We start from the raw sequence: 27,050 nt of genomic DNA, 5'->3' as shown, positions 1-27,050 counted from the left end.
ATCTCCTGTAGACTGGCTATTGGCTCACTTTCTTATGGAACTGACCACTACAGAGTCAAGTGGTAGTTGTGCTGTAATAAAAACAGGATCAGAGGGTGCAGGTTTATATTTGTTTATCAATCGTAGGTGTAATGACTTGATTTTACGGGTTCTTTAAAAATATCTTTGGCATGTCTAAGCATGCTTGAAAGCATAGGGAGACACCGATACTCTTTATGAGCAAATATTAAGGTGTTAAATTATGAATTATCCTCAATGGGATCTGTATGTAATTGCACATCATGATATGCAGCTGCCCTGGCTACAACCTGATTGTGAGCAGTGGTATCTTCAGGGGAGATGGCCTTGCTGGGTTTAAATCGGTATAATTGGATAGAATGGGATCTGTGTAATAAATATCCCATGGATCTACATCTTCTTGAGGATCTGATGACTTGGACGCCATCTCCAATCAACATGCTCTTCGATCCCTAAGAGTCTTTTTGGATCTAAATGACCAGCAAGCATCACAGTTTTCCTCTTTGTGATTTGGAGAGGGCTGAGTTATACACTATGGGGGTTATTCCAACTTTGGAGGAGGTGTTAATCCGTCCCAAAAGTGACGGAAAAGTGACGGATTTACCACCAGCCGTATTACGAGTCCATTATATCCTATGGAACTCGTAATACGGCTGGTGGTATATCCGTCACTTTACCGTCACTTTTGGGACAGATTAACACCTCCTCCAAAGTTGGAATAACCCCCTAAATGTTGATAAGTATAGGGAAATTTGGCGTGATACTGGGGGCAAAATCAAAACAGAGCCTGCACCATCAGGCTAACATTGTTTGATTCCCAAGTGTCAAAATAGGCCCATAAAAGGCGAGATCGCCCCTAAGGATGTTTAATCGACCCCGACTATTGCAATCGGATCGAATATAAGAGCAGAAAACGCGATCAAAACTATACCAACAGCTATAGAAAGCTAGAAAAGAGTTCAGAAGATACTGAACCGAAATCTACCGGAGCGAGAGGAAACATGTCTGAACCCGACAGCAGAAAGAAAACAATGAAACAAAGGACTCGATGCCCATACGAGTATCGCCGAGAGGAGGAGTCACTCGATCCTGTGACTCAAAAATATTCCTTGAAGAAAAACAACTTGTAACACTCCAAACCCAACACTAGATGGCAGACTTATGCAACACATGTGTATCTACAGCTACACATGCCATCAAACATATATTATATATATATATATATATATATATATATATATATATATATATATATATATGCTTGATTCAATGAATCAATAGAGATTGGAATTTGAATTTCAGAATTTCTGGTTAACCTATGTTAGTATACATTTGGTAAGTCCCTACACAGTTGCATTATGCTTTTGTCCATTCCCACACTTCATGTTTCAGTTGCCTTAAATTTTTTAATTAGCAGGTCTGGACCTAACATATGGTTTCATCATTTATTTACTATTAGTTGGCTGGTAGACCTCCTTCCCAAGAGCTGTCTTGTCCTAATTCTTTTTCCAAATGGAAAGTCGAGGATTTGATTGGAGTCACTGTCTCTCTCTTTTGTGCTGGAGGGGAATAACTGCAGAAAATCTACTTGTTCCTAACTTTTTGTAGTTTATATTCTTTCATTACTTTCATGTTAAAACATGCTCATTATACCCTTAGAATCCAGGTATATTGTCACTATGCCTGGTGAAATCACAAAGGGGGTCATTACGACCTCATCGGTCTTTTCGCAAGACCGCCGAGGTACCGCCGTGCTGAAGACTGCCAGTGGTGGCGGTCTTCCGCGCCACGTATTATGACCGCTGGCAGCTCAACCTTCACCGCCACGTCAACAGAACACTGCCCAATGAATCACGTCCCATGATTCGGTGTGGCGGTGTTCTGGTGGCGGAGCTGCCCCCATGGACCCCGTCCCCTCCCGGAGGATCAACGGGCAAGGTAAGTTGATCGTCCGTTAGGGAAGGGGGTGGGGGGTGTTGTGTGTTGTGTACGTGCATGGGGGTGTGCGTGTCGGAGTGTAGAGGGGGTGAGTGAGTGAGTGTATGCGTGCGGGGGGGTGTTGTGTGTATGGGAAATGTGTGAGGGTTGGACGGTGTGCATGTCTGTGTGTATGTGTGCGGATATGTGTTGTCGGGGTGTATATGTGTATGTTTGGGGTGTGTGCGTGTAGGGGTGTGTATATGTGCATGTTCAGGGTCGGGGTGGGGAGGGGGGTTGTGCCACTTTTGGGGGGTGGCAGGGGGGTGGTGGGTGTGGGGGTAGGATTTGTGGGGGGTAGCGGGGGGTGGGGGAGACCCCTATCAGTGCCAGGGAAGGAATTCCCTGGCACTGACAGTGCCTACCGCCATGGATCTCATGACGGTTCCCAACCACCTGAGATCCATGCAGGGTCCTGATACCGTCGGCGGTCTAGTGACGACCGTCGGGCTGGAGACAGCAATCTCCAGCCCAGCGGGTACCGCGGTCATAATTCCATTTTTTTTCCGCCGGCCTGTTTGCGGTCTTACTGCTGCTTTACCACCGACTGCAAGGGTTGTAATGCCCCCCAAAATGTATTCCAGGGGAAAATCTTGTAGCAAGAAGTTGTTTCCTTTCAATCACATCCAAAAGCCCACCTGTGTCTAGTTAAAAGCACATTAGCTTGATGTATATATACCCAAACACACGTCTCACCAGTGACTTGTTCTGCTTGATGAAAAAAACATGCAGAAATGCGTCTCATCAGTGACTGCTTCTCCTTAACACATCTCGTCAGTGACATGTTGTACTGGTGTTTATACATGCAGACACACATATCGTCAGTGACATGTTGTGCTTGGTGTACATAGATGCAGACATACCTCATCAGTGACATATTGTGATTGGTGTACGTACATGCAGACACACACCTTGCAGGGACATGTTGTGCTTGGTGTACATTCATGCAGACACACATCTCTTCAGTGACATGTTGGGCTTGGTGTACATACATGCAGACACATCCCATCAGTGACATGTTGTATTGGTGTACATTCAGGCACACACATCTCATTAGTGACATGTTGTGCTTGGTGTACATTCATGCAAACACATCTCATCAGTGACGTTGTGATTGGTGTACATACATGCAGACACATCTCATCAATGACATGTGATTGGTGTACATGCATGCAGACACACAACTTGATGGTGACATGTTGTGCGTGGTGTACATTCATGCAGACACACATCTCGTCAGTGACATGTTACGCTTGGTGTACATATATGCACGAACATCTCCTCAGTGACATGTTGTGCATGGTGTACATTCATGCAGACACATCTCATCATCAAAATGTTGTGCTTGGTGTACATACATGCAGACACAATTTATTAGTGACATGTGATTGATGTACATTCATGAACACACATCTCATCAGCGACATGTGTTTGGTGTACAAACATGTAGACACAGCTCGTCAGTGACATGTTGTGCTTGGTTTACATACATGCAGACACACATCTCATCAGTGACTTCTTCTGACTGGTGTACACACTGATCTCATAGACCCCATGTTCTTTTTGATGAACACTGAGGAAACAGTTTGCATGAAAGATGCAGGGAAAGAAGGAATTACTACACCGCAATGAAACTGTGTTCCTTACAGTCAGCCTCATGCAGAGCTTATTTACTCACCCCACACTTTCTTTATGTTATGTTTATTTATGTCTACACTTTCACTTAGATCTGAATCTACTCTAAATTGGGTGGTGGGTCAAAGCGTGGAAAGCTTGTCAACTTGTCTGTACAGAGTGGATTTGAAGTTATAGCTGAAGTAGACGAGAAGACTCTTTTTGAGATAAATAACAAATTATGTTCTATCCAGAATAAAAAAGAAACCAGAGGTGTCACTGTCACCCAGGAGTGCATGGGGGTACCACACTCCAGTTATGGCCGTCTTTGGCTACCAAATGGGCAACTAAATCAGCATTAGGACCCATGGACCGTTACCATACCACTGAAGAAAAACTCTCAAAAAGCCTTCCTTTATGCTACCTAATAGAAGCTCAGGTCAGAAAAGGATACTATTCACTTTCCTATCTGCACAAGATAAGGGGGTTGAATAGCAAGAAGAGGGAACCTACCTTTACTTGCTTAATTTTGAGAATATTTCCAGTCCGACATCTTTCATCCTTCAAGATGTTGTGTGCTGAGGGAAAAGAAAACATGTGAGTTTTGGATCACCTGCCACTTAAAAATGAGATATTCAACAATTTCCCCAGTGAGTGAGTGAATGTTTATGTACATACACTAGAACTGGAGGCATAGCTTAATGTGGCACAAACACATATGTCTCACCAGAGGATTATTCTCCCTTGACCACAGGCATGAGCACCACACACAAATACATGCATGTGTTTCTGCACCTGTGCACACACACATTCTCATGCAGATCCATTAGACAAACAAACACACACTCACCTCTGTAGGGAGCAGTTCTATTTGACACACAGGCACACTCACGTTAACACACATTACAAGGTGGTTCTTCTCTGTCTGATAGACACACATCTCACCATGATGTATTAACCTTGCTGTTCACATACACATTCCTCACCAGCAGCTTGGTCTCCTTGATGACCGTCAGCTGTTTGGCCCACTGCCCAAAACGTTTCTTGCGTAGCAGGAAGGCGCATATTCTGCAATCCCGCACCAGATCCATGGAAGCTTCTTCTGATGGCCATTGGTGGGTTGTCCGTTGAGCCTTGCCATCCTCATCCTCTTCATCATATGACTTGTAGGAGCTGTTCATCCCATCGGAGTCATTATTGTGAGAGGTGATGTGTGTGGAAATAGTGATGTGAAGGGGTATGGTGGGCCATAAGTGTAAGAGGCAGGACTGTTTGTCTAATACCATTTTCCTGGGTGTATTTCCTCTGCAGGTCAGCACCCATCAAAAGAAGGGTACATGGCGTGCCATCGACAAGAACATGCGGACCCTGGGGGTCTATGGCAGGCAGAGCACCCACTGTCGGGAACGGTGGGAGGACCTGAGACGCTTGGCGCTTGAGGGCATCACAGCAGCCACAATGGGGTGAGTACAGTGCCCATCATTACAAATTACGCATGGTAGGGTGGTATCCGGGTGGGGGATGTGTGTCAGTGGGTGTTATAGACCAGGCCTGGCATTGCAGCGTAGTTCCCCTGGTGGCTAGGGTTTTCAAGGGACAATCCTGCTACCTAGCTCTTAGGCATCCACTACTGGTCAGGGCTGCGTGGGTCTCAGGTGTGCTGCATTTGCCGGTGTGTGCCCCTCCCCTTGCTTTTGTGGCTAGTAATATCACTGGTAGTGCAATGCATAGAGCGTAGGCCTGTTCCCTTTGTGTGAGGGTGCTGTGTACACCAACGGTGGTGTTGGTACAGCCATTGACCAAGTGTATCCTTTGTCTCTCCCCCCCCTTATTGTTTTGTCACCCTGTCCTTATGTGCATTAGCATCAACTGGCGGAGGAGCAGTGGCACCGGTGACGGAGGGAGCTGCATCCCACAGGACCCAGGAGGCAGATTCCACCGACGCTGAGGGAACCAGTGGGAGAGAGGGCGAGGGGAGCACCAGAGCGGAGACAGGAGGGGACAGTTCAGACACAGATACCTCCTACGATGGAAGCTTCCTGGGGTTGGCGGAAGCCTCTGTGACCAACCTAGCTACAGGTACAGCCGCCACCCCCAGTACCAGCACCACCCTCCAAACACCCCTCATCGAGTTGCCCGTGCCCACTCACCCAAGAGGGTGGGCATCTCCTTCGCCCCAGACACCTCAGGTCCTGCCCCAGTGAGCCCTGCTGCCCTGAGTGTTGAGGCTATTGACCCATCTCTGTAGGGCAGTCAACCATTGTGAATTCCATCCAGGGGCTGTGAGGAGGCTATTGACCTCCTGAGATCCATCTCTGTAGGGCAGTCAACCATTGTGAATTCCATCCAGGGGCTGGCAGCCCAGATGCAACAGACTAATGCATTCCTGGAAGGCATTCACACTGGCTTGGCGGCCCAACAGAGATCGATCCAGGCTCTGGCCTCCTCTCTGATGGCAGTAATTGTCCCTGTTTCCACCCTCCCCCTCCAACTTCCTCTTCCTAATCCCATTCTCCTCATCCCCAACCTATCCTAAACACACAGGCAGATGAGCATACACACAAGACAACATACATGAGTGGTACAGGCAAACACACACACCACATTTCATCCCATAGGCACTCACAGAAACACCATCCAGATGCAGACATACCAACATCCACTATACCGATGCCCTGCCTGAAATGGACTGCTTACAAGCTAGGACACCTGTATTTGCCATACACCCATTACCCTTCAGATGACCCGCGCTGCAATGTTGGGCCTGGCCTTAGGGGCACCGACTAACACACATCCACCACCGGGATACCACCCCACCAGCCAAAATATGTATTGATACCCACTGTACCCACCCCCTTGTGGCTGCTGTGATGCCCTCAAGCGCCCATCCAGCTCAGGGTAGGCCACTGCCAGTATGCGGGCCATCAGGGCCATCAGGGTCTGATGGGCACCCCTTCCTCATTGGGAGGCCATTCCCGGTCTTCCGTGCCCAGCGTCTCAGGTCCTCCCACCGTTTCTGACAGTGGGTGCTCCACCTGCCAGGATCCACACATCTTTGGCACACCATAATCCCTTATTTTTATGGACGCTGACCTGCAGAGGCAATACAGACAGGAGAACACCATTAAACAAACAGTCCAGACTGTCACACAAATGGCCCACCATACCCGTTTCCATCACCATTGGCACACACATAGCCTAGCGCACAACATGTACACTGCCAACAGACAATCCCCCCACCCACCCTTACACGATGCTTGCACACACATCTCCATGCATCCCTGCTGTAGGAAGTTGGCTCTGTATATACTATCTCAAAGTGAGAAATAGTGTGCACAGAGTCCAAGGGTTCCCCTTAGATGATGATAGTGGCAAAATGAGATAATACTAATGCTCTATTTTGTGGTAGTGTGGTCGAGCAGTAGGCTTATCAGAGGGTAGTGCTAAGCATTTGTTGTGCACACACAGGCAATAAATGAGGAACACACACTCAAAGACTTAACTCCAGACCAATAGGTATTATATAGAAAAATAAATGTTCTTAATTTATTTTAGAACCACAAGATTTGAGGTAAGTACATAAAATGCAAGGTACTTCACACAGGTAGGTATAGAACTTTGATTTAAAACAGTAGTACACACTGTTTTGGTTAAAATGGCAATTAGCCATTTTAAAAATGGACACAGTGCAAAATTCAACAGTTCTTGGGGGAGGTAAGTTTGGTTAGGTTTCTCAGGTGAGTAAAGCACTTACATAGTCAGTCTCCTAGGCATAGGCAGCCCACCATTGTTCCACTACAAAGTCCATTCCCTGCAGGAATATGGACCACGTCAATAGTTTAGGGTTTTCTCCTTTCATTTGCATCCGCCATCTGAGAGGTCTGTGGTCAATTTCAACTGTGAAGTGAGTACCAAAAAGGTATGGTCTCAACTCCTTTAAGGACAAAACCACAGCAAAGGCCTCCCTCTCAAAGGCACTCCAACTCTTCTCCCTGGAGAGTAACCTCCTGCTAATAAAAGCAGCAGGTTGGTCAAGGCCACCGTCATTTGTTTGGGACAGGACTGCTCCTATCCCATGCTCAGAGACATCAGTCTGCACAATGAACTGCTGTGAATAATCTGGAGCTTTCAAACAGGTGCTGTACACATAGATTGCTTCAGGGTGTCACAGGCCTTTTGACAGTCCAAGGTCCAGTTAACTTTCTTGGGCATTTTCTTAGAGGTCAGTTCTATGAGGGGTGTCACTATGGATCCATATCCCTTCACAAACCTCTTGTAGTACCCAGTCATGCCAAGGAATACCCTGACTTGAGTCTTGGGTTTTTGGAGCTTCCCAGTCCAGAATAGTCTGGATCTTGGGTTGAAGTGGCTGAACTTGGCCTCCACCTACAAGATGTCCCAAGTAAACCACAGTTCAGTGCCCTATCTGACATTTAGATGCCTTGATAGAGAGGCCTGCTGCTTGCAGGGCCTTCACAACATTCCTCAGGTGGACCAGGTGATCCTGCCAGGTGGAGCTAAAGGCAACAATATTATCTAGATATGCTGCACTAAAGGACTCCAAGCCAGAAAGGACTTGACTCACCAGCCTTTGGAAGGTGGCAGAGGCATTCTTTAAGCCAAAGGGCATAACAGTAAACTGATAATGCCCATCAGGTGTAGAGAGTGCTGTATTTTCTTTTGCTCCAGGTGCCATTTTGATTTGCCAGTGCCCTGCTGTCAAGTCAAAAGTACTTACGAATTTGGCTGCACCTAATTTGTCTATGAGCTCATCTGCCATTGGGGTGGGGTGAGCATCTGCCTTGGTGACAGAGTTGAGCCTTCTGTAGTCCACACAAAACCTCATCTCTTTCTTGCCATCTTTGGTGTGAGGTTTGGGGACCTAGACCACTGGGCTAGTCCAGGGACTCTCAGAGTGCTCTATCACTCCCATCTCCAGCATCTTGTGGACTTCCACCTTAATGCTTTTTTTGACTTGGTCAGACTATCTGAATATTTTATTCTTGACAGGCATACTGTCTCCTGTGTCCACATCATGGGTACACAGGTGTGTCTGACTAGTGGTCAAGGAAAAGAGCTCAGCAAACTGCTGGAGGACCTTCCTGTAGTCAGCTTGCTGTTGGGCAGAGAGGGTGTCTGAATAGATCACTCCATCTACTGAGCCATCCTTAAGGTCAGTTGAGAGGAGATCCGGGAGAGGTTCACTCTCTGCTTCCTGGTCGCCATCTGTAACCATTAACAAGTTGACATCTGTCCTGGCATGATAGAGTTTAAGGCAGTTAACATGGCTCACCCTCTTGGGGGTCCTGCTAGTGCCCAGGTCCACCAGGTAGGTGACCTGACTCTTTTTTTCTAGTACTGGGTAAGGGCCACTCCATCTGTCCTGGAGTGCCCTGGGAGCCACAGGCTCCAGAACTCAGACTTTCTGCCCTTGCTGAAACTCAACCATAGCAGCCTTTTGGTCATACCACAACTTCTGGAGTTGTTGGCTGTCCTCAAGGTTTTTGCTTGCCTTTTTCATGTACTCTGCCATCCTTGAACGTAGGCCTAGTACATAGTCCACCACATCTTGTTTAGGCTCATGGAGAGGTCTCTCCCAGCCCTCTTTTACAAGTGCCAGTGGTCCCCTTACAGGATGGCCAAACAGAAGCTCAAAGTGGGGGGAACCCTCATCCCTTCTGTGGCACCTCCCTATAGGTGTAAAACAGGCATGGCAAGAGGACATCCCATCTCCTTTTGAGTTTTTCAGGGAGCCCCATGATCATGCCCTTCAATATCTTGTTAAATCTCTCTACAAGACCATTAGTTTGTGGATGGTATGGTGTTGTGAATTTGTAAGTTACCCCACACTCATTCCACATGTGTTTTAGGTAAGCTGACATGAAGTTGGTACCTTTGTCAGAAACCACCGCCTTAGGAAATCCCACTCTGGTAAAAACACCAATGAGTGCTTTAGCTACTGCAGGAGCAGTAGTGGACCTAAGGGGAATTGCCTCAAGGTACCTGGTAGCATGATCCACTACTACCAAGATATATTGGTTCCCTGATGCTGTGGGAGGTTCAAGTGGACCCCCTATGTCCACTCCTACTCTCTCAAAGGGGACCCCCACACCTGGACGTGGAATGAGGGGGGCCTTTGGATAGCCACCTGTCCTACCACTGGCTTGACAGGTGACACAGGAGGTGCAAAACTCCTTTACCTTCTGGGACATATTGGGCCAATAGAAATGGCTGACTAATCTCTCCCACGTCTTGGTTTGTCCCAGATGCCCAGCAAGGGGACTGTCATGGGCTAAGGTCAAAATGAACTCCCTAAACTCCTGAGGCACTACCACTCTCCTAGTGGCACCAGGTTTGGGATCTCTTGCGTCAGTGTAAAGGAGTCCATCTTCCCAATAGACCCTGTGGGTTCCACTGACAGTTCCTTTTTCCTGCTCAGCTGCTTGCTGTCTTGGGCCTTCAAGAGAGGGACAACTCTTTTGTCCCTTACACAGCTGTTTACTTGAGGGTCCTCCTAAGCTCAAGAGCTCAACCTGGTAAGGCTCCAGTTCCATGGACTGAGTTCGATCAGGGGATAGGACATCTTCTTGGGAAGAGAGGTTCTGTTTCTGCTGCTGTATAGAAGCTGGTTCCCCAGACTTCTTTCCTTTTCTCTTGGAAGGTTATTTCAGACTCTAACACTTCTTTTTCACCCTGAGCCCTGCTCTGTGGCCTTGTTTTGTCACACACCAGTTCAGGGATACCCAGCATGGTTGCATGGGTCTTGAGCTCTACCTCAGCCCATGCTCAGGACTCCAGATCATTCCCTAGCAAACATTCTACTGGATTTGCATAGAAGACTACCACCTGTTTCAGGCCAGTGACCACTCCCCATTCTAAAGTTACCATTGCCATGGGATGGACTTTAGTTTGATTGTCAGCATTAGTGACGGGATATGTCTGTCCAGCCAGGTACTGTCCTGGGGAATCCAGTTTGTCTGTCACCATGGTGACACTGGCACCTGTGTTCCTCAGGGCTTCTACTCTAGTCCCATTGATTATGCTGCTTGTATTTTTGCATGTTAGGCGGCCAGGCAGCAAGTGTGGCTAAATCCACCCCACCCTCAGAGACTAATGTAGCTTCAGTGTAGACCCTGATTTGCTCTGGGCACACTGTTGATCCCACCTAGAGACTGGCTATTCCAGTACTAACTGGAGTAGAATTAGTTGTGGGACTTTTCTTTGGACAGGCCCTGTCTCCAGTGGGTGTCCATGCTGTTTACAGTTCTGACACCAGGCCTTCTTTGGATCACAATTTCTACCCTTATACCGATTTGTGGACTGTGAAGAGGCTCAGGCCCACCCTCCTGAGCAGGTTTCTGGGGCCCTGTAGAAGACTGTCTACTTTTGCTCTTCGGTGTCTCACCACCCTTCCCCTGGATAGGCTTTGTGACCCCTTTCTTTTGGTCACCCCCTGTGGATGTTTGTGGAAGGTTTAGTCACCCTAGTCTTGACCCAGTGGTCTGCCTTCTTTCCCAATTCTTGGGGAGAAATTGGACCTAAGTCTACCAGATATTGATGCAGTTTGTCATTGAAGCAATTAGTTAACAGACGTTCTTTCATAAACAAGTTATACAGCCCATCATAATCACTTACACCACTGCCAGTTATTGAACCATCTAGTATTTTGACTGAGAAGTCAACAAAATCAACCCAGGTCTGGCTCGTGGATTTTTGAGCCCCCCTGAACCTAATCCTGTACTACTCAGTTGAGAATCCAAAGCCCTCAATCAGGGTAGCCTTCATAAGATCATAAGATCATGCATCTTTACCAGAGAGTGTGAGGAGTCTATCCCTACACTTTACAGTGACCATTTCCCAAAGGAGAGCTCCCCAGTGAGATCTGTTTACTTTTCTGGTTGCACACAACCTCTCAAAAGGTGTGAACCACTTGGTGATGAAATCACCATCTTCATATTTAGTTACAATCCCTTTGGGGATTTTTAGGATGTCAGTATTCTCTGACCCTATCTATGTTGCTGTCACCATTGGGAGTTAAACCTATCTCTTGTCTTTCCCTTTCTATGGCTAGGACCTGCTTCTCCAAAGCCAGCCTGTTGGCCATCCTGGCTAACAGGATGTCCTCTTCATTGAGGCTGCCCTCAATCCTTTCAGAGGCACTGGTCTGTGGAAGAACCAGGCTCTCTGACTATGATTTGTGGAGTCAGGGTTCTGGGAACCCTGTTCTCCCTAATTAGGACAGGAGGGGTGAGTTATTCCTCCTGTTCACCAATTTCCCCATCTGAAGTAGCATCCTCCACGTCAGAGGGGTGGTCCCTTGTGAACTCTGCCAAGAACTCCTGGAACTTTGCTTTGGTGGGGTTGGACCCAGTCTTTATTTTATTTGTATTTTACAGGGATACCTTAACTCTGACATCCCTAGATGCAGGTAAGGGATGAGGTTGAGTTCCATCACCATCTCATCTGTCAGACTCATTATCACTCTAAAAGTATGGATTACTTTTTAAGGATCTAAAAACTACTTCTAAAAACTTAAATCCAAACTTTTGCAAACTTTTAAATTCTAAAAGAAATGCTAACAGGGACTTACACAAGGCCCTAGCAGGACTTTTACAAATTTAGAAAAATAGTCAAAAATGCAAAAATTAATTTCTAATGACAATTTTTTGAATTTTGTTGTGTGGTCAGGTATTGGCTCAGTAGTCCAGCAAATGCAAAGTCTTAGACCCCACCGCTGATCCACCAATGTAGGAAGTTGGCTCTGTATATACTATCTCAAAGTGAGAGATAGTGTGCACAGAGTCCAAGGGTTTCCCTTAGAGGTTGATAGTGGCAAAATTAGATAATACTAATGCCCTATTTTGTGGTAGTGTGGCCAAGCAGTAGGCTTATCAGAGGGTAGTGTTAAGCATTTGTTGTACACACAGAGGCAATAAATGTGGAACACACACTCAAAGACTTAACTCCAGACCAATAGGTATTATATAGAAAAATATATTTTCTTAATTTATTTTAGAACCACAAGACTCAAGATTTGAGGGAAGTACATAAAATGCAAGGTACTTCACACATATAAGTATAGAACTTTGATTTAAAACAGTAGTACACACAGTTTTGGTTAAAATGGCAATTAGCTATTTTAAAAGTGGACACAGTGCGAAAATCAACAGTTCCTGGGGGAGGTAAGTTTGGTTAGGTTTCTCAGGTAAGTAAAGCACTTACACAGTCAGTCTCCTGGGCATAGGCAGCCCACTGTTGGGGGTTCAAGGCAACCTCAAAGCCACAGCACCAGTAACATAGGGCAGGTCAGATGCAGAGGTCAAAGGAGGGCCCAAAAAACATAGGCGCTTTTGAAGGACAGCAGTGCTCCGGTCCTAGTCTGCTTACAGGTAAGTACTTGTGTCCTCGTGGAGCAGACCAGGGGGGTTTTGTAGAGCACTGGGGGGGACATATAAACCCACAAAACACACCCTAAGCGGCACAGGGGCGCCGGGTGCAGTAGGCAAAGTAGGCATCGGGTTTGCTATTGAAAGCAATGAATAGACCCGGGGGTCACTTAGGCGATGCAGGCAGGGCTCAGGGGGGCTTCTCGGGCCAGCCACTGACTGGGCTAAGATGAGGGCCGCATGCTGGTCACTTCTGCACTGGTAGGTGCTTCCTCTCCGTTTTGGGGCTGCGGGTGCAGTGCTTGATCAAGGCGTAGGTTTCCTTTGTTACCAGGCAGTCGCGATCAGGGGAGCCTCGGATCCTCTCTGCAGGCGTCGCTGTGGGGGTGCAGGGGGTGTCATCTCAGGGTGTCCACGTCATTGGAGTCACCTGGGCATTCTCGCTGCGGTGTTGGTTGTCCTGGACTCAAACCGGGGGCGTCGGGTGCAAAGTGTAAAGACTCATGCTTCTGGCGGGAAGTGAGAGTCTCTTTAAAAGTTATTTCAGAGTTGCAAAGTTGTTGCAGTTTCTGAACAGTGCCGCTGTTTTCGGGAGTTTCTTGGTCCTTTAGGTTACAGGGCAGACCTCTGAGTCCTCAAAGGCCGCTGGTCCCGCTGGATGCGTAACTGTGCAGGTTCTTTGAGCATGGAGACAGGCCGTGAGGGCTGGGGCCAAGTCAGTTGGTGTCTCCATCGGGGTTTCAGGTCAGAAGTCCTTCTTTCTTCAGGTTGCAGGAATGTGATTTCCTGGGTTCAGGGTCGCCCCTCAATACTAAATTTAGGAGTGTGTTTAGGTCTGGGGGTCAGTAGCCAATGGCTACTGTTCTTGAGGGTGGGTACACCCTCTTTGTGCCTCCTCCCTTAGGCAAGGGGGGGCACATCCCTATTCCTATTCGGGGAATCCTCCAAACTCATGATGGAGGATTTCTAAAGGCAGGGGTCACCTCAGCTCAGGGCACCTTAGGGGCTGTCCTGACTGGTAGGTGACTCCTCCTTGTTTTTCTCACTATCTCCTCCGGACTTGCTGCCAAAAGTGTGGGGCTGTGTCCCGGGGGGGGCATCTGCACTAGCTGGGATGTCCTGGGTTGCTGTAACAACAGGCAGAAGCCTTTGAGACTCACCACCAGGTGTTACAGTTCCTGCAGGGGGAGGTGAGAAGCACCTCCACCCAGTGCAGGCTTTGTTCCTGGCCACAGAGTGACAAAGGCACTCACCCCATGTGGCCAGAAACTCGTCTGGCTGTGGCAGGCTGGCAGAAACTGGTCAGCCTAGCACTAGGAGTTGGACTGGTATTCAGGGAGCATCTCTAAGATGCCCTCTGAATGTATTTTACAATAAATTCCACACTGGCATCAGTTTGCATTTATTGTGCTGAGAACTTTGATACCAAACTTCTCAGATTCCAGTGAAGCCATTATGGAACCATGGCGTTCGTAACTGACAGACTTCCAGACCATATACTCTTTATGGCTACCCTGGACTTACAATGTCTAAGATTTTGCTTAGACACGGTAGGGGCAGAGTGCTCATGCATCTATGGCCTCACCTGTGGTATAGTGCACCCTGCCTTAGGGCTGTAAGGCCTGCTATTGGGGTGACTCACCTATGCCACAGGCAGTGGGTTGAGAGCCGGCACTCTGAGGGGAGTGTCATGTCAACTTAGTCATTTTCTCCCCACCAGCACACACAAGCGGTGAGGCAATGTGCATGTGCTGAGTGAGGGGTCCCCAGGGTGGCACAATACATGTTGCAGCCCTTTGAGACCTTCTCTGGCCACAGGGCCCTTGGTACCAGAGGTACCATTTATAAGGGACTTATCTCTGTGCAAGGGCTGTGCCAATTGTGGGAAAAAAGGTACAGTTTAGGGAAAGAACACTGATGCTGGGGCCTGGTTAGCAGGGCCCCAGCACACTTTCAATCATAACTGGCATCAACAAAAGGCAAAATGTTAGGGGGTAACCATGCCAAGGAAGGCATTTCCTTACACTTGCCACATGCATCGTGGCCAAAGTGTACTCACCTGTTGGTCTGGAGGCCCATACAGCTGTCCATACTGGGGTAGGACCCTGTAGTGGGCTTGTCCGCTAATAACCCTCCCTTCCTCTAGTAGAAACCGTTCATCCAGTATCACCCCCTGAATAATGTTGGATGCAATATTTGTATGTATTATGTCTATTTCCTTTATTAATCTTGTGATTACGTTGTCTTCCTTCCCATACTTGAAGACAAAATGGAAAAAAAAATATATATATATATATCCTCAAAAAGTTTTCTTCGTATCTCTGCTTTTTCAAATTCTTTTCTGTTCTTTCCTGTTCTTTTCTCTCTCTAGGTTCTCCTGTTCCTTCTCTTAGGTGATATTGTCTCTCTTCTTTCCTTAATTATTTTTCAGTTTTAGTAGTCCTTATTTGTGTTTTCTTTCAGGCACTCCCTGGGGTCTCTTGAATGTCTCTCCGGTGAGCAAGGAGGAAACACAAGATATATAAAGAGGAGATAAGTCTGGGGTTTTTCTCTGTTTCTTTGTAATGGGGTTTAAAGGTTGTGAGGGAATATGTTAAAACAACTGTGCACTCCCTATAAATGCATATTCTTTTTTATAGGTGACTTCTGCAGTGAGGTTGTGTAAGTGGAGGGGGAAAACAAACATAAAAAAGCATTTAGTTGAACATGTACAGATGAAATCCTAGATATTTATTATAGGACTATTCCTTGCCTTTCACTGAAATAAATATTATATGTGGTCCCCTATCCCCCTTTTCTTTGCCTTCTTCTTTTATTCCAATTGACTCTTGTCTGTGCCCAAATAGTTTTCCAAGCCCGTATACGGGCACGTACCTGCTCCATCCACATCCCTCCAGGGACGTGAGAGGGTGTTGAATCGTCTCTTTGCACTTGCTCGTTGCTGCCTTCCCCCTGCTCCTCATCCTTGCTGTCTGTGTCTTTTCCCGCTCTGTCCTCTGCCATACCGGTGCTCCTGCCGGTCGTGTCTTCCCTCATGTTGGTTTCTTCAATGACAACGCTCTGCGCGGCATCTTCCGTTTTCATTTTAAGACGTTGTAGCAACACTATTCTTCGAGAAGTGCCCCTGTGGCACTTCTCCATCGGCCTCAATTGTGCAGAGTTCATAAAGGGTTTCATAACCCTGTTACAGACCCCATCCACGAGTCACTCCAACTCCTCCGAAGTGAAGGCAGAGGCCCTTTTCCTGGTCCCACGGGCCATGCTAGGTTCCAGACACAGGTCACAGCAGCACACGCAGTGTAGGTCTTCTGTTGAAGGTCAGGAAACAAATGAGGATTGACATAGAAAATGGCAGTTAACTGCACCGTCGGCGTAGATCCCCTTTGGCAACTGTACTCCATAGAGCCCCATATTACCCAATGAGGATGTGCACCGCAGTGCAAGACCGCCTTCCGCTTCGACGCCCACCGTTGGCCGAGGTAGCTCACTTCCACCTGTCCCTCCATTCAGGACAGGTGGTTGCCTTTTCGTGGGGGGGGGAACAGGCATATCGACAATTGCTGCATCACAGATTAGATTGGCACATACTTCGCCATTGACACTACCAATACATAAGTGCACCATGTGGACTGTTGTTGTGGTTTTGTTGTTCAAATTGTGACAGCCTACTCACTCTTGTGTCCCTTAGATACCTACCGCTGGGGATGAATAGGAAGTGGAGACATACCCCCATGTACAGACCCCTGGTGAACTTAGCTACACTGGAGGACAGGCACATTATACTCACCTATAGACTGGACATGGTCATGATCACAGAGCTGTGTGCCCAGTTGGAGCCAGACCTGATCTCATCTATCCGTCATCCGACTGGGATCCCCCCTCTTGTGCGAGTGCTGTCAGTGCTCCATTTCCTGGCGACAGGTTCTTTCTAAGTGACAGTGGGCTTGGCAGCAGGAACGTCACAGCCAATGTTCTCAATCGTGCTGGCAAGAGTGTTGACTGCCCTGGTAAAACACATGTGCAGCTACATTGCTTTCCCCCAGGTGGAACATTTGGCCACTGTGAAGGCCGGATTCTATGCATTGGGACATATCCCCATTATTATTGGGGCGATTGATGGGACACATATTGCGTTTGTCCCCCCGCCAGAATGAACCGGTGTACAGGAATCGTAAGAGTTTCCACTCATGAATGTGCAGGAGGTGTGCGTGGTGGACCAGTACATCTGCCACGTCAATGCTAAGTATCCTGGGTCGGTGCATGATGCCTTTGTCCTGAGGAATAGCAGCATCCTAAATCTGATGCCCTAACTACAGTGGCATAGGGTGAGGCTAATAGGTGAGCCTTGGTCCTCACCCACTGTATGTTAGTGTATGCTTCTGGTGTTAACCTCATAAGATAGTGTGTGGCTAAATGTGTCTCTCAATACCTGCAGATGGCTCTGGCTACCCAAACCTATTGTGGCTGCTGACCCCTGTGAGGAATGCCAGGACAAGGGCTGAAGAACGTTATAATGAGGGACATGTGTGAACCAGATGGATCATCGAAAGAACCTCCGGCCTCCTGAAGGCCAGGTTCAGGTGCCTCCATCTGACAGGTGGATCCCTGTGCTATTCACCGAGAAGGTCTGCCAGATAGTTGTGGCATGCTGCATGTTGCACAACCTAGCCCTCAGGCACCATTTACCTTTTCTGCAGGAGGAGGAGACAGGAGATGCCCCTGTGGCTGCAGTAGACCCTAATGACAGTTAGGCTGAAGATGAGGATGAGGACAACAGAACATCAGTTATCTGTCAGTACTTCCAATGACACATAGGTGAGACAGTGCAACTTTACATTTCTATGACTATTGGTGTATTCTGTGTGGCTGTGGCATGATGACATTAACTACCTTTTACCTCTACTTACTGTAACCTATGGTTTATCATTTTACAGATGTTGGTGCTTTGACAAATGTGTACTGATGTGCTGACTACAGCCAGCTACAGGTCATTATTTCTATGCTCTCACAATGTACAGTTCACTTGCAATAGATGTAACTGTTTCCATAAATACACTTTTTCCACACATGAGATACAAGTATTCGAGTTGCATTCAAGGGTGTTTATTTTAGTGCTAATAAGTTGAGCGAAAAGTGCAATGGAATGGGGTGATGACGGAGGAAAGTCGAGGGTCTTGTTCCAGTCTGTTTGTAGCACAGGTGCAGTGTCCAAGTGGCCATAGGAAGGGGAGCAACGGCAGTTCAAGGTGGACAAGGTGACTGAGTGGGATACAAGGGGGACAATCAGGAGAGTCTCATTTCCTAGCGGTGGTCCTGGCAAGTGTCTCTGGCTTCTGTCTGGGTCGCAGGGAACGTTTGTGGGGTGGTTCACCTTCTGTACGGGGAGGGAGGCTGGTGGCCTGTGGGTCCTCTGGCGGGGCCTACTGGCTTCTAGCAGCAACGGGAGTGGAGGGCTGGTCAATAGACTGGCTAGTGGTAGGGGCCCGCTGGTGTGCTGTTGCCTCCCTCATGATGTTGGCCATGTCTGCTAGCACCCTTGCTATGGAGATCAGGGTGGCGATAATGGCCTAAAAGTCCTCCCTGATCCCCTGATACTGTCCCTCCTGCAGCCGACTGTTCTCCTGCACGTTGTCAAAGATGTGGCCCATTGTGTCCTGGGAATGTTGGTAGGCTACCAGGATCTCAGAGAGGGACTCCTGGAGGGTCGGTTCCCTGGTCATGTCCATCCCCGGCACACAGCAGTCCTCCCAGTGTCCCTGTTGGCCTGTGCCTCTGTCCCCTGAATGGTGTGCTCACTGCCACTGACCCCAGGCCGCTTATTGTCTTGGGAGTGAGGTGTGGCCTGGGGTTCCTGTACAGGTGGGCACACTGCTGATTGACGTGTTCTGGAGACAGAGGTGTAGGTATGCTGGGTGGGTGCTGTGGTGTTGGATCCTTATGGGGCAGGCTCTGTGGGGGTGTGTGAGTGGGCATGGGTAACCGGCTGTCCAGTGGTCCCTGATGGGCCAGGTAGGTCATCCAGATCCAGAAGTCCAGAGTTACTGTCATCACTGGGGGGATCTTCTGTTCAGGGACTGGATAGTCGTGGCACCTCCTCTCCACTGACATTGGCCGGGGTACCTGTGGGGATGTAAGTGATGTATTATGCTTCATGTGTATGACATTTGTTCACCCCTGGCTTCCCCTCTATCATTGGTGTTGCCCTGCCACCTTTTGCTTGTGTATGGTGATGTATTGTGGGAATGTTAGTTTCCCTATGCTGTGCATGCTTTAGTGATGGGTGTCCATGCGGGCTGGGAGGGGTGTCCATGAATTGGTATAGCATGCAGGGGTTGGCATGGTGGTTAGGCAGTGTGTGGGATGGAGTTGAGTGATGGGAGAGAGGGTGAGGGTGTGAGATGGCATGCAGGTATGGAGGGTGAGAAGTAGTAAATATTGACCTACCAGTGTCCAGTCCTCCAGCTACTCCAGCGAGTCCCTCAAGATGCACTATTGCCAGTACTTGCTCCTCCCATGCTGTGAACTGTGGGGGAGGAGGCGGGAGTCCACCGCTAGTCCTCTGTATGGCGAGCTGATGCCTTGCTGCAATTAAACATACGTTCCCCCGTAGGTCGTTCCACCTCTTCCTGACGTCGTCACTTGGGTGCTGTCCCACGGCGTTCACCCTGTCCTCGATTCTCCGCCGTAGCTCCATCTTCCTTTCAATGGATATCTGCTGTACCTGTGCTCCAAACAGCTGTGGCTCTACCCTGACAATTTCTTCCACCATGACCCTTAACTCCTCCTCAGTGAAACAGGGGTGCCTTTGTGGTGCCATGAGTGTTGTGTGGTGTGTTTTGGTGAGAGTATGTTAAGTAATGTGGTGGGGTGTGTGATACAGGGTGCGTGAGGGCTGTATGGGTGTGTGTGGTGTGTGTGTCTACTTGTGTCTGTGCTGTTTGTGTCACTCTCCTGACAGTTATTGTTGTTTGTAAAGGGTTGTGGGTAATGTGGGTGTTTGTTTTATAGTTGTGTGGGTGTGGTATGTGTATGGGTGTCAGGTGTGTGTTTTTGGTATTGGCCAATGTGGTGTCGTTTTTTATGTGGGTGTCACACATTTGTGTCTATTGGCCATATTAACCACCCACCAGGACTGGAAAGTGAAGAGTTATAGGTACCAGCCTGAAGCTTTGCATCTAGTTCCTCCTCAGTGACATTCAGTAAGGATTGACAGTTATTACATGTTTGCTGGTGTGGGGATAGTGGGCACAATTATTTCCTTCATTTTTGCTAACCCTAGACAAGATGTCTGTTGAATGGTGTCATTCAAAAGGATCATTTGCACAGGAATAAGACATGCTCTTAATAAAGCTTCCCTACCTTGTATTTGCTAATCTTGTGTTCCCTATACACTCTACATCAATAGTGGTCTTCCAGTATTCATAACCTTCAACTGTAAGATGGGAAACAATGGAATCTGAGTAAATAAATTTTATATTAGTTAGCAAAATGTTCCTAGTTTTTGAAGGTGGTAACTTGAAATATTATGACTCTGCATTTTTTGTATCATCCCCAGAAAAATGAGTGAATTTATCCGCATAATGTTTTGGGCTCCCCACAGGCGGTGTTGAACAGTGTTCCCACTGAGTCTAATTAAGTACTGGTCTATGTCTAGTAGCACGGTGCAGGTAGTAATGTCCCCAGTTGGTATAGCAGAACATTTCCCCATAATTCTTTGTGTTGGTGTACACATCATAACTTTCAAATACAGCATAGTCTTTCATTCAGGTTAACATTGAATCAACTGTCTGAACATCCCAATCATCAGATACAACACCAGGTGTAATTACATCAGTCATAGATATTTTTAAGACATATGGAATTTGAATGACCTCAGTAGGCCCGTATATATCGAATGGAACTTTATCCCACACAATCCCATCAGGAATTGGTACAGCTGAAATGTTTACAAGGGACAAGCCTCTGTGGACCTTATGTGAGGAATGATATGGAGTTAGGACTTCATCCACAGGCTCAAGCATTCAGGACGGTAATGACCATTTATAAGCAGGACGAAAACAGTCACAAAACCAATCCATAGAAAAATGCAAATAATTTCAAGAATAACCATAGATAGTTCAATGGGTGAATCAGATAGTTATTTTTAAGCCATATATACAGCTTATGTGTCTTTGAATCAGTTTCAATCGCAGGAGTGGATGAAGGTGAAGAAAAGTCATCAATATCGATGAAGTAACCAGAAGCAGTCTCTGCAAATGCAGGTGCATTACCGGTGGATGGGTCCACTTCACGTGGAGGCTCATAGTGGACAATGTCTTCAGTTTGTGTCGTGTTGGAATAGAAGACAGCCACATCTTGGTAAGGTGATGTCATTGAAGTGGTAACAGGAATTAGCAAGAGCTCATTTTCCGCCATCCCTATGGTCGAGGAGGTATTTGTAGCATTGTTGGACATGCTTGTGTAGTCAGAAGTATTGTTGTTAGTTATTCTTTGAAGAGGTATGTCCTGCTGGATAGTGAGAGGGTACCGGGAACTACCCAAGGGACCTCTTTGTCTACTGTGCAGGATCGGCCACATGGTGAAGTTTGACATTGTCAATGGAAATTAATCTGTTAGCTTTGGAGCATGGCAGTGGTGGTAGAATGACAGTTCTGGTATGTTGTATTCCCTGGAATGGGACCGGTGCTCTGTAGGATGGGCCAAATTCCTTCTTTACAGCAATCTTTTCACAAACCAGATCCCCAACTTTAGGAATCCAGCCAGTAGAAGTTGTTGGTAAATCCCTTTTTCCTAAGGTGGCAGCACTGGTGCATGAATTATCATCACAAAATTGCTGAAGCTCCTGTAAGACAGTGAGACGTTCATTTATGTCAAAGGGTATATCTGCTGCCACTATACCAGGGCCATCACGATCTGGGACATACATAGGTATCCCAAAGAGAACTTCATAGGGAGTGCGTCCACCCAAGGAATGTCTTGGCAGATCATTCAGTGCTCTCTGGACCCCATATAGGTGATGAAGCCAACTGCGGCCTGAACCTAATACTCTGGCTCTTAAGGATTGCTTTAGATCACGATTCCTCCTCTCCACAACCAAATTTCCCTCGGGATGGTATGGTGAGGAGTAATGGAGTTCAACACCCATTGTCCTCATGGTATCCCTGAATGCCTTGGAGACAAAGGCAGGGCTTTGGGCTGAGTGGAATGCTGCAACCACATATGTACTGATAAAGTCTTTTATAACAGTTCGAGATTCAGCCGACCACTGAGACCATACCCACAGGAATCTAGAACAAGAATCTACAGTGACTACGATGTATTTGTATGCACCATCAGGTTGAAGGGGACCACAATGGTCCAGGTACACACATTGTAGTGGCCTGCTGAACAATAAGAGGAATGTCTGCAGTGGGCGTTTGATGTTAGAGCCCTTAATTTGCTGGCAAATGTCACAACAAAGGACGTATTGTTTTGTCTATTTGTATAGACCTGGCCACCAGAAGCATTTCTGTAAGAGTGATATTGTGGCCGATTTACCAGCATGAGCAGATGCGAAATCCTCATGCGCTACTTTGATGAGATATGATCTCTGGTCTTTATTGGGGATCATTTGATCTCCAACCCCAGGAAGCATTGCATAAGCAACATTCTGTGCACTGATGTGGTTAGAGTATTTTGTAGGTTATGCTTTTGGAAGAGGCTTGCCTTCAGCCGTAGCTTTCATGGCAGTCAGCATTTCATTATCCAGTCTCGTCTGAGAACGAGTCACTGCAGCCACAGGAGCAGTAGATACTGCAAATTTTTCTGCTTCATCAGTCAAGGTGTTGCTGATAATGTGTACTCCTACACGTTGGTTGCTCAGTGTATGCACTAAATGTACACAAAGGAGCTTATCCTTGAGATCAGCCACCCTGCCCCACAGTGTTCTGTGTTTTATGGTGTTCGCTTTGGAATCTCTAAACACGTTCAACTTCCAATGATTAAGACAATCATTGTATGATTGCACACAGTAGTATGAATCACAAACAATCAGAGTGAGTAGTCTTGGCTGTGTGTGTTCTAGCACTAGTATAAGGGCTTTAAATTCGGCCAGTTGAGCTGTGCAGTCCCCTAGGGTCTTCGTGTAGGTATTGTGAGGGATACACCTTCCTTTATCACTCTGCTCACAGCTGTGCAAGCGGCAGAATATTGATGTTTGGTACCTACAGATGGTTGTGCTGAACCATCAGTGTAAATGACAGCATGGTATCTGTCAAGTGGCAAAATATCTAGAGGTGTGGGATACTGGAGAAATTCTTGTGTCTGAAGTTTTGGATCAAAGATGTAACATCGGTTACATTGGTAGCAGTCAGAGAGGTTGCCCACTGAATCCAGTTTGGATGTAATGCTTTAGCGTTAAGAACACTTGCTTTGGTGGCAGCCGCTAAGGCTCGCACTGGGGAAACAACAATGATCTCTTTCCCTTGGGCAAGTGGCCTCTCCTTAATGACAGCCATCTGAACTGCAGTAAGAATTTTTTCTGTGGGTGCAAAGCGTTGTTCTGCATTGGAGTATAAATGTGATTTCTGCGCAATGGGCACTGTATTACCCCCGATAAAGGTGACATAGGTGAAGCCAATGGCTCTAGCAATTATTCTGATGACCAAATTTTTGTTCTCTTGTCACAGGTGTGTAAATGGTTTGCTTCCAGCATGTCCTGCTCAATTCCCTAAGAATGCATGTGTGTTCAACTGTCCAGTGTCTGCTAGAAAAATCAGGGCAAATTAAGTCATAAAGTGGCTTGGTACGTTATGCATAGTCAGGAATGTGTATTCTGCCAAAGTTGAAGAAACCAAGTAAGGACTGTAGTTTCTTGATTATATTTGGTGGCTGTAGTTGAGCACATTTTTCTAAAAAGTGCGGGGTCAGACTCTTGCCCTCGTTTGATAGCACGTGTCCCAGGAACAATACGCTGAAAAAGGCTATTTTGGTTTTCCAAAAATTGAATTTGTAGCCAAGGGCTGCGAATCCTAAAATGATTCAATCGACACTAGCAAGATGATTGTTGAGGTTGTCATCTGTGAGATAGATGTCATCCACATAAGACAACGCCTCAGGATCAATACCATGCAATAATGATGTTGTACGGGCTGTTCTTGTAGCCTTGGGGGAAAACAGCAAAAACGTTTTTGTGAGCCAAATGAGAATGCACTCAGGTCCCGACTTTCGTGTGCTACATTTTGGCAGAAGAAACCGTTGGAGATATCCTAGGTTGTTTTGTATTTTTTATGCACTGTGTTGTTTATTAGCGCTGTGCTATGTGAATTTTGTATAGTGTATGTGTGTGTATGACTGTTTAAATGTCTGTAATCTAAGACTATTCTGTATGAATGGTCAGGTTTTACAATGGGGAATAACAGGTTATTTATTGCAGAGACGCAAGGCTCTATTACACCCCGGTACTCAAGCTGAGTGAGGATCTCCCTCACTGGAGCTTTTGCTTCATGTTTAATAGGATAATGTGGCTGACACTGGGATGTAGACATGTTAAATATTACGTGACAAGGAAAATCCTTGTCCCAACCTACATGATTGCGGTATAACGCAGGTGCTTACACTAAAGCCCAGTTGACAGCGTAGGCTTGTTTTACCACTCCTGGAACAAGATCAGAGAAAGAAGGCAAAATGACATCTTCCCCAGGTAAGAGCTTACGGACGTGCTCAGGTGGCCAGTCCCTTTCAGCCAGTAGGATATGACAACTAAGCAGTTAATCCGAGAATATCACACTGATAGTGCGTTGTATGTCTCCTTCAATATGAATGTTCAAATCATAAACTCTATTGGGTGGGAGAACACACCCATCCACAGTCTCAACTGCAATGACATCGCTGGTTGCTGTCGCATCCAGATGATCTTTCAGGCTCTGGCAACATATTGTGACCTCTGCTGTGCTGTCTAGCAGTGTCACTGCCCATGTCTTGTTCTTCAGCGATGTTCTCAAGTGTACTGGCATTTTTAATTGGCACAGTGCTGCCACATTTTTTTTTAAACTGTGGCCTTTGTTTTGGGGACTTGTCTTCTTTTTTGTCTGAAGACTGTGATGAATCTTTCTTCTGTTTCACATATTCAAGATGTCGATCAGGACGGCCCACTGTCTCGCTAGGTCTGTCCAGTGTGTCCTGAAAGGAAAGAGAGGGACGCGAATCAGTGTACCTGTCAGGATGTTTTTCATATTTTCTCTGTTTCTGAGATTATATCTCCTGTCGGAGTTCTCCAGGTGTGGAGAATCTGCTCTCTGACTTTGTCTTTAAATCGTTTTTGTTTATCCCAGCTCTTTTTAGAACCCTCTTGTGCTTGTTTAGTATCTTACTTAGAAGTGGTACTTTGTATTTCAGGCTTTTTCAGCTTGGCTCCTAAATGATCCCGTCCTATACTGGTATAGGTGTCGGAAATAATTTTTGGTAGCTCTCTCTCCTAGTCCAAGTGTTTAACTTCCTGGAGTCGCTGGCATATAGCCAATGCTACTGCTTCCCCTTTAATATTATTACTATTATTATTAGGAGACTGCGGCGAAATTACACATTTGTTTCCTCCCCAAAACTAGGTCTGGAGCAGCCATTCTGAATTTGTTTTAACACTTCGGGTAAATTGGCAAGTGTCAGGGTACCATGTGTGCTAGTGTAAATTTGAGCTAAGACGGTACCCCATGTGGCGCAGTCATCCACTGATGGAACCACCCCAAAATGCAAGCACATAGTGAGAATTCTTTGTTTTTCCTGCGGTCCCATATGGGAAAACACAGCTTCCAGCTGATTTGCTTTCTGGGCTATCCAGAACAGGATTTTCTGTCATTCCGTGGGCACTTTACCCATGATGGAATGTACTGTTTGTGGATGAATCCCAGTAGTAGCCAATTGATATCCAGCAGGTGCTGGTAGTGCTGGATGCGCTGGTGTAGTTTTCAGAGTTTGCATTACGAACTGAACAAGTCGTCTGTATAGTGTTACTAGCTCAATGTATAAGTTGCGCAGGTTGGCTGCCTGCATATTTTGTATAGCTGGGTGAGGTGTGTATGTGGCAAACATAGGCCATGTTGGTCCGTTATTACCTAAGGGACTTAATCTCATGGGTTATATTACGTGTGGAAGGGTGCCATTAAACCAGTGTTGATGTTCTTGATAGGTATTTCAAGATACTGGTATGCTCTGTACCGTTGTGGTACATTAGCTATTCTGTATGTGTGGAATGTATGTGATCGTTGGTCTTCTTCAGGAAAGGTGACCCAGAGCAGAAGTTTCTGCTTGGTGAGCTTCATTAACCTCTACTATGAATGTGACATCCCCGCCATGCGCTAATAGGTGTAATTTTAATGCTTGTCTGACATTCTCAGGAATGTCTATGGCGTTAGCTATATTGTGTAATGGGTAAGAGAGACAGAACACCAAGTGGGGAGAAAAGCCCTTTTAATAGTTCGAGGTCGAACAACCTACAGCCTAGTTAGGTGTTCCCTGTTCAGCTGGGGAGGATCTTCCCTAAGACCATGGACGTCTCCGTATAACGGTACATTGGGTACCTGTTGTGTGTGGGACAGTGATAGTCAGGGTATCTGTAAATTAGTGCCTAAACACCATTGTTGGTGGCGGCACGTCGTAGTTTCACTTTTGCTCTAGGCATGACTGCTGGTTTAAGAAGGACAGTACTTATTTTTGTAGGTGACCATGCCTGTCCTATAACAAGTCACATCTGTCGTCCCAACCCTCCCGGCTCACAAGCAGTACCTCACCAAAAACCCAACTAGTAAAAGGTGATTTGTGGCAGGCTTTACACATGGACTCAAGAGTGCAACATCTCAGGGAGTGTTGTGGTTTAACGGAGATTACCCCTTTCTCACATGAACATCATGTCTCAAACAAACACATAGACAATGAAGGAGATGCAGTAAAAGCTTAGTAGGTTTTTATGAACAATACTGCAATCTACCATAAATTGCATGGGCTGTAATGATAAGGATAATGAACACCACAAGAAACAGTATTGTGAAAACAAGAGTCACTAATACAAAGACCACCACCATC

This window comes from Pleurodeles waltl, chromosome 2_1 (genome assembly GCF_031143425.1).
Source record: "Pleurodeles waltl isolate 20211129_DDA chromosome 2_1, aPleWal1.hap1.20221129, whole genome shotgun sequence".
NCBI classification, from domain to species: domain Eukaryota; kingdom Metazoa; phylum Chordata; class Amphibia; order Caudata; family Salamandridae; genus Pleurodeles; species Pleurodeles waltl.
The sequence above is the reverse complement of the archived record's forward strand: the minus strand, read 5'-3'. Positions refer to the sequence as shown.